The sequence below is a fragment of the Suricata suricatta genome, chromosome 8, assembly GCF_006229205.1.
Source record: "Suricata suricatta isolate VVHF042 chromosome 8, meerkat_22Aug2017_6uvM2_HiC, whole genome shotgun sequence".
Taxonomy (NCBI): domain Eukaryota; kingdom Metazoa; phylum Chordata; class Mammalia; order Carnivora; family Herpestidae; genus Suricata; species Suricata suricatta.
This window is the reverse complement of record NC_043707.1, coordinates 97459045-97471686: the sequence shown is the minus strand read 5'-3', so window position 1 is coordinate 97471686 and position 12642 is coordinate 97459045.

Sequence of the window (12642 nt, the reverse complement as noted above, 5' to 3'; positions counted from 1 at the left end):
AAGATATGAACAGACACTTCTCCAAAGAGAACATCCAGATGGCCTACAGACACATAAAATGATGCTCAACATCACTCATCATCAGGGAAACACAAATCAAAACCACACTGAGATACCACCTCACACCAGTCAGAGTGGCTAAAATGAACAAATGAAATCTTTTTTAGAATCAGTTTAATTCGACATTTATTAAGATGATCTACTTCTTTATTCTTTGGAGGAAGTAAAATCATCTGGAGCTTCTACAGTTTTTTCATGTACGGTGTTCAGCATTCTAGGAGACAAAGGCTAAGATAACAGGAACAGACTCATGGGTGATTCAGATATTAAAAGTTATCAGACATGAACTTTAAAATAACTTCTATGCTAAAGATGTAGAATTTTAGCAGAGATCTGGAATCTATAAAAAATATAGGGGATTCTGGAACTGGAAAATATAATAATTGAGTTAGGACTCCATGAATGCTTTAACAGCAGATTAGATGCTGTTGAAGAGTGAATTGTGAACTGAAAGAAAAGTCAGAAGAAATATTTAGACTGAACCGTAGGGAGACAAAGTGATAGAAAGTGAAAGAGAGTTTAAAGAAATAACAGTGGAAAGTCTAACGTGTTAGTGGAAACTGTAGGGAAAAAAGTCATTGTAGGCTTAAGTCCTCTGTGCACCCCCCCCCAAAGATGACCTCAGATTAGCTTTAAAAAATTTTTATCTTTGAAGGCGGGAGAGAGAGGAGGGGGGAGGGAGGGGGAGGGAGAGAATATGAGAATATGAGGTGGGGGAGGGCACAGAGAGAGAGGGAGACACACAAACCAAAGCAGGCTCCAGGCTCCTAGCAATCAGCACAGAGCCTGACGCTGGGCTTGAACTCACAAACAAACTGTGAGATCATGACTTAAGCCGAAATCAGGAGTTGGACACTAAACCAGTTGAACCATTCAAGTGCTCCTACCTTCTTTTAATGTAGTTTCTTTTAACATATACCAAGATACCAAGATGTGATTTCTCAGTTCTGTTGCCACACACCAGTATTTAATTTGAAAACGAACTGTGATTGTTGAATTACATGTGGATTGGGAGGTCTCTGGAGGGACGTGCAATACTCCAAGGAACTATATTACTAGTTCATTGTTTCACCAGATTAAACTTGTGCAGAAAAAGATAATCCAGCTCCCCTTTATGATGTCTCTTCTAACTCAGTGCACCCCCTGTGGGAGGCTTAGAAGCTGAATGAATGGACAGTTATTTGATGTGGTTACTGTTTGAGGCTTACAAATGCTGGAGTAGATTTTATCCATTCACGTGAGTGTCATTCCCCAACAACCTATTCTATCTCTGTGATACGGGCTGTAGAAAGGGATTAGATGTTTTAAATTTTTTTTAATGTTTTATTTATTTCTGATACAGAGAGAGAGATAGAGCATGAGAGGGGGAGGGTCAGAGAGAGGGAGACACAGAACGGGAAACAGGCTCCAGGCTCTGAACTAGCTGTCAGCACAGAGCCCAACGCGGGGCTCGAACCCACGAACGTGAGATCTGACCTGAGCCGAAGTCAGAGGCTTAACTGACTGAGCCACCCAGGTGCCCGGGGATTAGATGCTTTAATTCCTCATAAAGTTGAGTTTGAGTCTACTGTACTGATAGGCTGTTTCTAGTCCTAATTCCTTCTAAAGCACTAGAACTGGCATTAGATTACTACTTATTGTGTCCTGTGAGCATGGATGTTATTTCGAACATAAGGCCACTGATGATCATAAGAGTAGTCACTGTGCAAGTCCAGAAGGAAGGAGACAAGGAAGGGGGAAGTAGCAGTATTTGAAGAGACAATAGCAGACAGTTTTCCAAAACTGATAAACACATCAAGCCACAGAATCAGAGCTTATGAACCTCAAGTAGAATAAACGTAGGAAGATCATTCCTAGGTACATCATTGGAAAACTGCTCAAAACTGGTTCCCTTTGCTTGAGGCTTTCCTGTACTGGAATAGACTGTGTCTGTGCAGAATTGGGAGAAAATGTTAAGAAAGAATTTTAAAGTAGCCAGGAGATACTGTCTTTAAAGGAAAAATAAGCCAGTTTTCTCAACAAAGCAAGGACACAGTAGAATAATATCTTACTCTGTTCAACCTATAATTAAAAAAGTTTTAATGTGTATTTATTTTTGAGAGAGACACATACACAGAGTGTGAGCTGGGGAGGGGCAGACAGAGAGGGAGACACAGAATCTGAAACAGGCTCCAGGCTCTGAGCTGTCAGCACAGAACCTGATGAAGGGCTCAAACTCATGGACAGTGAGATCATGACCTGAGCTGAAGTTGGACACTTAACTGAGTCATCCAGGTGCTCTCTGTTCAGCCTATAATTTTGTAATATTTTATAATACTATAATATTTTTCAAAATTAAAAAATTTTGTAATATAACTTTGTAACATCTGTTCAGCCTGTAATTTTGTACCTGTCAAAAATATCCTTCAAAAATAAAGGCAAAATATATTTCAGATGAGCATAACTTGAGAGAATTTTTCACCTAGACCCATAGTAAAGGGAACACCAAAGGGAATTCTTTTAGGCGGAAAGAAAATGATCCTTTCCCTGATGGAAGCAGGAGGAAATGAAGAGGATTGCAAAGGGTATATATGTGGGTAACTAAATAGATACTGATGGTACAAAAGAATGACTTCCTGTAAGATTTAAAATATATGCAGGAATAAAATACAACGACAGAAAAAAATGGGAGAGGAAGCATGGAGCTAAAGTATTCTGAAATCCTTGATTGTCTAGGAAACGGTAAAGACACTAATTTATATTAGATTGTGTTAAGTCAGAGATGCATGTTAGAATCTCTGGGGTAGCCAATAAAATGAACACCTCAAGGCCATTGGGGTAAAAAGCAGTTTGGTCCTCATTTTGTTTTGGAGAGAATGCTGTCATTCCACATTTTTACTTTATTTTTTAACTAAGCTCTAGTCTCACTGTGGCGCTTGAACTCATGATCCTGAGATCAAGTGTCACATGCTTTACTGACTGGGCCAGCAAGGTGCCCTCAGTTTTACTTTAAATTTTATGGAACAGAAAACTATGTTCAGTAAATATGTTAAACAAAAAAAGATTCAGTTAGGGGCAGTTGATGGGAAGTGTTTGAAGATAGGAAAAGAAAGGAGGATGAATAAGAAGGAGAAAAAGCATGTAGAATAAGAGAAACACAGAAAGGAAATAGACACATTGAAGAACAAAGTTGGGGGGAGCCTGGGTGGCTCAGTCGGTTGAGCGTACAACTTCAGCTCAGGTCATGATATAGCATGGTTCACAAGTTCAAAATAAATAAAACTGAATGAATACTCAAGAAAACTATGGTAGATGATTCAAAAAGTAGCTCCAGGAGTGACAAAAATCTGAAATGTAAAGTAGGAAAAAACAGTATTTCTAAAACATTTATATGATGATTTTAAATATGCATATTTATATGGTAATAGATTATAAACAGAAAAAAAGACCGAGAAGAATGTTTAAAGCAGCATTATTCATAATAACGAAAATATAAAAACTACCCACATGCTCATCAATATCAGAACAGATAAATAATGGCATAGTCTTAACGTAATAGCATACAGCAAGGAGAATTAAAAGTTACAACTACACGCAGCAACATGGAGAACCTCACAGACGTAATCTCAAGTGAAAGAAGCCAGGCACAAATAGAACTGTTTCTCCAAAGTTTAAAAATAGGTGAAACTAATCCCTGGATAGTGGTTACGCTTGGTGGGGGGTGGAGGATGGAAACAGTAACCAAAATGGGACACAAAGTGGGTCTTGTGGGATACCGGTCATTTTGTGTGTAAGTAGCAGTTATATAGGTAACCTTTAGTTTGTGAATATTCATTGAGGATTTAGTTAAAAAACACTTAGAACGTACGCACCTCTTTGTATATGTGGTACAGCTTACTAAAAAGCTAAGAAAGAATGTTTGGATGACACTCTATCCGTACTTAGGCTATGACAGGTCTGAGAGACACTGTATGTGTCAGCAAGCAGGGTCCTGACAGGCTTCAGCCACCCTTACTCATCTGTATCAAGAGCTTTCGCTCTGGTAATCAGGAAAGTCATCTGAGGCACATATGTTCTGACCCCTACCATCACCAGACTTCTGCCAAAATAACACAAGGCTCCTTTCTTCCTCACCCTTGGTGAAACAAAACACATACTCATTGCTTTTCTCTAAATTTCATTTCCCTGAAAGCCCTTTACAGTTCTCTAAAGGACAGTTCTGAACAGGAAGCAAACAACTTTATTCCATTTTATCTATCACTAATTAAGCAAGAATTATTAAGCCCTTTATATACAAGTCTCATTAGTCCCCAGAATTCTATAAATATTACTATACCTGGTTTAAAGATGAACAATTAGGAATTGGACAACAGTGAGTGGCAAGATGGTGTATCTGCCCAAGCTTCATACTATTTTACCTCCCAATAACCAGCCTCTTTTGATTATAACATAACAAGAGCACTTACTACATGCTAATCCTTTTATCTCCAGCACTTGAGTTGAGAAATTAGGGTGCTGAATGGATGGAGCTTTGTTATAGGTGATAAGCTAAGAAAGGAGAGACAAAGACGAGAATAGTCAAGAAAAATTGCTGTTAAAATTCAGGCTGGGGTAGGGCTGTAGCCTTTGCTGTGGATCAAACAAACTAAATATTCATCAAGAAATGCCAAATGTCAAGAAAATAAAACACAGTCCCATAATACAATACGTAACATGCACTTCATTTTTATTTAAAGAACAAACTCCTGTATCCTTGAAGACCTTGTCCTCCTAGTTGTTTTGACCCTCCTTTGGTCTGACCATTCATTTCTTCATTCATTCATTCAACAAATACTTTCTGAGTGTCTAATGTGCTCTAGGCATTGCTCCAAATGTTGAGAATACAGGTATAAATGGAACTTGTATTCAGGTGGAGAATATAAACAATAAACATACAATGGTAATATAATGAAGTGCAATGAAAATAAAGCAGAGTATGAGTGACAGGGTAGAGGTGGGAAAACGTGCTATGTTAAATAGATCAGGAAAGCCTGAAAATGTGAATTTTTGGCAGACTTGTTCTTCAGCTAACTTCTTTGAAACTGATTACGTGATATGCTGTATTCAGCTTCATTTTTAAAACTTAGGTTTATACTGGCTTTACACTCTAAATTCCTTAACATATTTCTTTAAAACTTAAGTCAATCAAGAATTCCATAGAACAGTCAAATTACTCTTTACATAATCATATAAGATGAATCATTTACAGAGTCAGAAAAAAACATTTCTCCAGTATATATTTAAAATTGCTGGAGAGAGTATTAACATTCAGGTCAGAGAAAAGATAAAAACATTCACAGATGTCCTCACTCCATGTGAACAGAACAGTAGAATCTTCCAGAAACACTGGGCCAGAGCTTTTTAAACCACACCATCTCTTCGGTCTTTGCAACTCTGGTCTTCTTTTTATGTTTGTTTATTTTTGAGAAAGAGAGAGTGAGCGAGCGAGCGCATGCACGAGCAAATGAGGGAGGGGCAGAGAGAAAGGGAGACACAAAATGTGAAGCAGACTCCTGGCTCTGGGCTGTCAGCACAGAGCCCAATGCGGGGCTTGAACCCACAAACCATGAGATAATGGCCTGAGCCGAAGTTGGACCCTTAACAGACTGAGCCACCCAGGTGCCCCTTGCTTTGTTTTTAGTGCAAGTGCTATTTCTCATCATTTTGCCAGTGGCAACAGAACTCTTTAAGACTTAGAAATGAGAGGAGAAAACTCTGCCCTCCCACTGCCCTCCCCCCCGCCCCCGAGAAAATCTTTGGAGATAGTAAGATACCTGAATCACCATCCTAGCATTAATTTCTTTTATGAATTTTTAGTAAGTTTTTTAAGTTCTATGAGCCTCAGTTTTCTTCACAAAAATCCTTGTGGCATTTAAATAAGAATATGTGTGTAGAGTACTTAATACACATGTAGACATACACATAAGTACAAAGTGCCCAGTATATTGCAAACGCTTATTATTACATGCCTTGGAGAAATACCTTTCTTGCTATTGATACCATAGCCACCTGTCTACAAATTGCTTTCCTTCCTCAGCCCCAGAATTCTCTGCTCCTTTTATCCTGCTTTTGGAGACCCAGTCTGGTTCCTTTACTATAGCACCCTGTACTTTTTCTTCCATTTCTTAGACCTTTGCTACTGAAAATGTCAGTCCAGGGACCAAGAGAATAGAGATGAGTACATGCAGGTGGGGGGAGGGGAGAAACCCCAAGCTGGCTTCCAGCTGACAGTGTGGAGATCTACCTGGGGTGGGGCTCAGTCTCTGAGAGGAGGAGATCATGACCAAGGCAAAGTCAAAAGTCAGATGTTTATCCAACCGAGCCACCCAGGGGCCCCTTATATTGTGATTTTAATTTACATTTACCTGATGACTAAAAACATTGAGCACCTTTTCATGTATTTATTGACTATCTACATTTTCTCTTTATCAAATTTATTTTCCTGGAGGACGTTTGATTTCTCCCCAAATGCCTAGACTTTAAGTAAATTGCAGTCCTGTAGTTGATGGTTATTCTTTCTTCTATCAATACTTTTCTATATTTAGGAGCTCCTAGAATGTAGTATCATAAGGGATTCCTTGGGGCATAGAATATATAAATAATAATTTTTTCCCAGACAGATATTTGTTGGTTTTTCTTAGATATGAGAGATTAGCACACCCAATTTGAATTCCCCTCAAATTTAAAGCTGCAACACTAGTAGTATATGAACCCTAAATTATATGTTCAAACCATCAAATATTAATGTCAATCAGGCATTCCATCCATACAGAAAATAGTTATTAAAGGCAGTTATATGTCAGGCACTGTGCCAGATGCTGAGGCTACAAAGATAAATGGGACATAGTCCCTGCTCTGAAGGATGTGATTGGTTTAAATGGGCAGATCAATAACTACAACAAAATAGGTAATTACAGCACTTGATGTTAAGTGCCATCATGGAGAGGAGCTGCTGTTGTACATTGGAGGGTCATTTAATCCAGACATTTGAGCCGTTGGAATGAGTGGAGTAATAAAGAGTGGCGTTTAGGGAATGCTTACTGGAATGGTACTTGAGGTGAACTTTGAAAGACAAATGAAACTTGGACAGGTAAAACATTGGAGATTGGGGACTGGGTACACAAAGGGTTCACATGTGTAACTGCATTCATTTATTATACTCAATAAAATTCCACTGAAATTTACTGAATGCTTACTATGAGCTAAACATATGTTAGCCCTGGAAATGAGAGAAAGCACAGCTTGATGGGGAATTCAAAATAGCTCTAAATGACTAATTTATAACATTTGAGGTGAGGGAATGGTGAAAGATGATACTGGAAAGGTAGGTAGATGCCAAAATATATATTACATAAACACTGTACGGGTATCTGTGAAACTAAGTGAAGCCTCCATTATTATATAAGTCATTCAAATTACCTCCTCATTCCAATTTTCCAGCTAAGTACAGAACATACTAGGATAGGTTCTAGCTTCCTGGTATCAGTGGAACCTTCATTTTGTGTGGTATCATAATTTGATCTGTCTCCCAGAACTTCTTTCCAATGCCATTGTTTTTTTTTTAATTTAAAAAAAAATTTTTAACGTTTTATTTTTATTTTTGATACAGAGAGAGACAGAGCATGAGAGGGGGAGGGGCAGAGAGAGAGAGAGGGAGACACAGAACCAGAAGCAGGCTCCAGGCACTGAGCTAGCTGTCAGTGCAGAGCCTGATGCGGGGCTCAAACCCACGAATGTGAGATCTGACCTGAGCCGAAGTCAGAGGCTTAACTGACTGAGCCACCCAGGTGCCCCTCCAGTGCCATTGTTAAAAGTTCTGGAATCGTACCTTTGCCTTTTATTTAAATCAGCTTGCTTTGTCTGCAACTGGAGAGTGTACCGAAGACTAAGCTTTGTTGCTACTGAACTGTTTCATAATGTATTCCCAACTTTCTACCATTGCGCCTTAAACGAGGGCCAATTTCAAGGTCTCACCCTAAGATTTGTTAGAGGCATGAAAGGAAACTTACAGCTAGGGCAGTAAAAAATCCTACTGTAGCTAGAAGAGCTGTATCCCTAGCATCTCACCTTGGAATTCTGAGTCCCACTGCACCCAACCCCAAGTTGCCATTACATATGGTGTTTAGATTCTATAATACTGTTAAGTCTCTTGGGTAACCATGGGATGTGGTGTACTATGTAATCTTATATAAGGATTGAGAACCTAGGTTTTAGGATCAGACAGATTTGGATTTAAATACTGATTTTGCGCATTACTAGTCATTTTTAATTCCTGTAAGCCTCAGTTTCCTCATCTATATAATTTCTTTACAGCATAGTTATAAGGTTAAAATGAAGTAAGGTATGTAAAAACATGTAGCATGTGTGCATGTACATAGACATATGGCTGCTAGTTGTCCTTCTTGGGTTAGTGAGAAAGAATCATTAACTGTCCTCAAATAACCCCTGCTAGAAATCACACTGGGTCTTGCTACCTGAAGTGTGTGAATGTTTCTGGTTAAGATCTGGATTGCAAATTAAATCTCGTACTCATGTTGAAGGACGATGCCCATCTCTTTTGTGGTCTCTCCCATGCTTTCACTTGGTGACCCTCCTGAGGAATTTAGTGTACGTTTTTGAAGCGTTAATTTTAAGTCAGATCATCCCAAATACATCCTGAAAATTTTGGGAAACTTCTTCAGCTGTATTCAGTAATATGGTGATAAAATTGATATTACTTATCCAGGCTAATAATTTCCTGGGAGGAGGACGCTGCACATGCCATGTTCAGTGAGATAACACTATTTTTTAAAGCTTATTTATTTGAAGCGGGGATAGGGACAGAGAAGGAGAGAGAGAATACCAGGCAGGCTCTGAGTTGTCAGCATGTAGCTCCATGCAGGGCTCCATCCACCACCATGGGATCATGAACGACCTGAGCCAGAACCAAGTGTTGGACACCTAATCCACTGATCCACCCAGGCCCCCTGAGATAATACTTTTCAGGAGCCAAGAAAGAAACTTTAAAACAAAATTTTCTACATAGGTCAGGGACTTTGTGTAGGCATAGGAAATATCCCACGTAGCTGTTGGTCATGTAGCATATAAAATAAATTTCTTTGGGGACTGAAGCTTTCTCTTTTATGACATTGTTCAAATTATTATTATATAGTATGTCCATCACCTTTACAGCAGAGGGACAGTTGACAACCCTTTCCTTTTGTTTGGGCCTAGCAGAGAAACAGATCATCATTCAGGACTAAAAAAATGCTTTATATTATAATTGTTCCTTTTTTTGTTTTATTATAGTAATAATCTTATATACTAAATTGAATAAGCGAGTCATTCGTATGAATTAATATGGAATAAATGTATAGGAAGAGAAGTATTCCCCATTATACTTCATAAAATTATAGGCCTGTGCTTGTAAAAACAGGACTGTTTTGTACAAAGATAAAATGTTTCAAATTCCTAGTATTATTCCTAATAAAGTCTAACATTTTTTACAAGTATGTAACAGTTATATGAAGTCCTGCATGTTGTGCATCCAGAAGAATGTGTTAGAGCTGGAAAACACCCAGAAAATGGCATTGAGAGACTACACTGGCTTTAAAGACTTCCACCCTTCAGTGTGGAATGATCCTTAGGGACATAATTAGAAAAATTTTAGAGTTGTAAAGGGAATTAGGCTTGGTCTGGTCCAACCTATAGCCTGTGCAGGAATGTATCCTGTGGTAATCTTGACAGATGGCTGAACTTCTTCTGTTTGAGTATTGGACAGTCTATGCTGACTGGGTGAAATTTTGGCCCTACCATTTCATAGCTGAACAACTGTGGGCAAATTCTTAACCTCTCTGTGCCCCATTTTCCAGGCTTGCTAGTTGCTGCCAGTAGCTCTGTCTCTGGCAGTAGACTACAAGGGACCTGTCCTCCAACCCTCTCCCATCTAGTATTGAGAGATGAACTCAGAATCAAGTAAATTATAATATTACACAGTCTGTGAAAAAGTTATACTTAGCATATGATTTCACTCACATGTGGAATTTAAGGAACAAAACAAATGAGCAAAGGGAAGAAAGAGAGGCAAACCAAGAAACACACTTAACTACAGAGAACAAACTCATGGTTGCCAGAGGGGAGATGGGTGGGGGGATGGGTGAAATAGGCACAGGGATTAAGGAGTGCATTTGTTGTGATGGGCACAGGGTGTTGTGTGGAAATGTGGAATCACCATATTGTACACTTGAAACTGTAATGTTTATTTGTGAGAGAGACAAACAGCACGTGTGTGGAAGGGGACAGAGAGAGAGACAGACAGACAGACAACAGACAGACAGAAACCAAAGCAGGCTTCAAGCTCTAAGCTGTCAGCACAGAGCTGAACATGGGGCTTAAACCCATAAACCATGAGATCATGACCTGAGCTGAAGTTGGATGCTTAACTAACTGAGCCACTCAGGCACCCAAAATAAAAACGTTTTTAAAAAATTACTATTTTTAAATTTAAAACCAAGTTAACATACAGTGTAATAATTTCAGGAATAGAACTTAGTGATTCATCACTTACATATAACACCCAGTGCTCATGCCCACAAGTGTCCTCCTTAATGCCCCTTGTCCATTTAGCTCATCCTCCCACCCAGCACCCTCCAGTAACATTAGTTCTCTGTATGGAAGGGTCTCTTATGGTTTATCTGCCTCTCTTGTTTTTATATTATTTTGCTTCCCTTCCCTGTTCATCTGTTATATACCTTAAATTCCATGTATGAGTGAAGTCATATTATTTGTCTTTCTCTTACTGACTTATTTTGCTTACTATAATACACTCTAGTTCTATCCATGTTGTTGCAAATGGCGAGATTTTTGATTGCTGACTAATACTCCACATAATATACCACATCTCCTTTATCCATTTATCAGTTAATGGACATGACATTTCGGCTCTTTGCAAACTTTGGCTATTGTCGATAGTGCTGCCAAAAACATTGGGGTGTGTGTGCCCCTTCAGATCACCACTCCTGTATCCTTTGGGTAAATACCTAGTAGTGCAGTTGTTGGGTTGTAGGGTAGTTCTATTTTTGATTTTTTGAGGAAACTCCATTCTCTTTTCCAGAGTGGCTGCACCAGTTTGCATTCCCACTAGCAGTGTCTGTTAGTCATCTGGATGTCTTCTTTGGAAATGTGTCTCTTCATGTCTTTTGCCCATTTCTTCACTGGATAATTTGTTTCTGGGTGTTGATTTTGAAAAGTTCTTTATAGATTTTATCTGATATGTCATTTCAGATATCTTCTCCTATTCTGTTAGTTGCCTTTTAGTTTTGCTGATTGTTTCCTTCGCTGTGCAGAAGCTTTTTATCTTGATGAATTCTCATTAGTTAGTTTTTGCTTTTGTTTCCCTTGCCTCTGGAGACATGTCAAATAAGAAGTTGCTGTGGTCAGAGTCAAAGAGGTTGTTGCCTGTTTTCTCCTCTAGAATCTTGATGGCTTCTGTCTTACATTTAGGTCTTTCATCCGTTTTGATGGATGTATGGTGTAAGACAGTGGTCCAGGTTCATTTTTCTTCATGTCACTCTCCAGTTTTCCCAACACCATTTGCTGAAGAGACTGTCTTTATTCTAATGGATATTCTTTCCTGCTTTGTCAAAGATTAGTTGGCCATATGTTTGTGGGTCCATTTCTGGGATCTCTATTCTGTTCCATTGATCTGAGTGTCTGTGTTTGTGCCAGTACCATACTGTCTTGATGATTACAGCTTTGTAATACAGCTTGAAGTCTGGAATTGAAATGCCTCCAAATTTTTGTTTTTGTTTTTGTTTTCAGAATTGCTTTGGCTATTTGGGATCTTTTCTGATTCCATACAAATTTTAGGATTGTTTGTTCTAGTTCTATGAAGAATGCTGGTGTTATTTTGATAGGGATTGCATTAAATATGTAGATTGCTTTGGGTAGTATTGACATTTTAATAATATTCTTCCAGTCTATGAGCATGGAATTTTTTTCCATTTTTTTGTCTCCAATTTCTTTAATAAGGCTTCTATAGTTTTCATTGTATAGACTTTTCACCTCTGGTTAAGTTTATTCCTAAGTATTTTATGGTTTTTGGTGTAATCATAAATGGGATTGAATCTGATTTCTTTTTCTGCTGCTTCATTATTGGTGTGTAGAATTTTTGTACATTGATTTTTATATCCTGTGACTTTGTTGAATTCACATATTAGTTCAAGCAGCTTTTTGGTGAAGTCTTTTGGATTTTGCACATAGAGCATCATGTTCTCCTTGCTGATTTGGATGCCTTTTGTTTCTTTGTGTTTGATTGCTGAGGGTAGGACTTCTAACACTATGCTGAATAACAGTGGTGAGAGTGGACATCCCTGTCATGTTCCTGACCTTAGGTGAAAAGCTCTCAGTTCTTCCCATTGAAGATGACAATAGTGATGGGTCTTTCATATATGGCTTTTATGATCATGAGGTGTGATCCTTTTGTCCCTACTTTGTAGAGGATTTTTATTAAAAACGATGCTATATTTCGTCACATGCTTTCTCTGCATCTATTGAGAGGATCGTGTGGTTCTTACCCTTTCTTTT